The following is a 1,396-nucleotide window of genomic DNA, read 5'->3' on the forward strand; positions in this document are numbered from 1 at the left end:
AATAGCTACAATGTCACTTGGTGACAGGAATTTTTCAGCTTCATTATAATATTATGGGACCACTGTCATACACATGGATGGTCTTTGACCAAAATGTCCCTATGGGATGCATGACTATAATTAAATGATAAAAGCACTTTGTACTCTGAGAAAAACCAGTGCTACCTGTCTAGCTCTAAATCCCCAAATAAATGAAGATTGGAGCCTTTCCTGTTAGACTCCCTAACAGAAACAACTTTATTTCTTACTTGTGCAATATACTATGTCTGAAAATATGTGATTGCCTTTGTAATGATCATATGAGAAAATTGCTGTTTTTTTCTACCTTGGACAGGTAAAAAAATAACCCCTTAGTAATTTTTTCCCTGAAATATCTTTTGTATTTTTTTCCCATGGGGGTTTTCTGATAAAAACTGGAAAATCTGCTAGACAAATTCTAAAAGAGCTATAAAACTTGTATTTTTAATTTGGCGATTTATCATTCTAAAGGCCCTTGAAAAACTTCTTTCCTGATAAATTTTTGTTTTCTAAATGCTTTTTTTGGTCATTTTTTTCTTCTTTTTTTGTGATGACAAACAACAACTAAAATAATTACAGACTGTGGTACATCTGTACAGTGCTGTGTAAGAAATAAGGGCGGTGATACAATGGAGATCAACTTGAGAAGAGGAAATAATTGCTTTGGATTAGGGGTCAGCAAACTTCTCCTGTAAAGGATCAGATAATACATATTTTAGGCTCTGTGTGACATCCCTTCTCTGTCACAACTCACAGTTCAGCCCCTGTTGTGGGAAAGTAGCCACAGACGATATGTAAACGAATGGGCATGACTGTGTCCTAATAAAACTTTATTTACAAAAACCGGTGGTGGGCCAGATTTGGAACATGGGCCATTGTTTGCTGATTCTTGCTTTATATCACGAGCTCATGCAAGGCCTTCCTGAGGACATGATGCTTAAGATAAAACGTGAAGAATAAAAAGAAGCTGGCTTTCCATGCAGAAAGGATAGGCTGGTCAAAGGCCCTGAGGCAGAGAAGAGTCTGGTGTATCTGAGGAACAGTAAAGGGGCCAGTGGCTGAAGCACAGCAAATCAAGGAGAGTGTGAGATCAGCAATGTTGTCAGGAACTGGGTCATGCAAGACCTCGTGGGTCCCAGTAAGGAGTTTGGATTTTATTCTAAGAGCATCAGAAACTTATTGTAGGATTTTAAACTGTGGAGTGACTTTATTAGGTATTAACTTTAAAATGGCTGCTGTGACTTAGAGGGGGACAAAATACATGGGTTATAGTAAGGAGGTTATTATAGTAATTTGTACAAAAGAGGATGGTCAATGTGAAAGATGGCACTGGAGATGGAGAGACATGGTTGGACTTGAGAGGCATTTTTTAGGGTCC

General features: G+C 38.0%; 1 non-coding gene across 1 annotated transcript; it reads right to left on the reverse strand.

Moving 5' to 3' along the window:
* Positions 1 to 394: 394 nt before the first annotated feature.
* Positions 395 to 456, reverse strand: LOC129474931 (U7 small nuclear RNA). Its single transcript, XR_008654678.1, has one exon. It is a non-coding gene; the product is annotated as a U7 small nuclear RNA (small nuclear RNA).
* Positions 457 to 1,396: the final 940 nt, after the last annotated feature.

This window comes from Symphalangus syndactylus, chromosome 24 (genome assembly GCF_028878055.3).
Source record: "Symphalangus syndactylus isolate Jambi chromosome 24, NHGRI_mSymSyn1-v2.1_pri, whole genome shotgun sequence".
Classification (NCBI taxonomy): Eukaryota; Metazoa; Chordata; class Mammalia; order Primates; family Hylobatidae; genus Symphalangus; species Symphalangus syndactylus.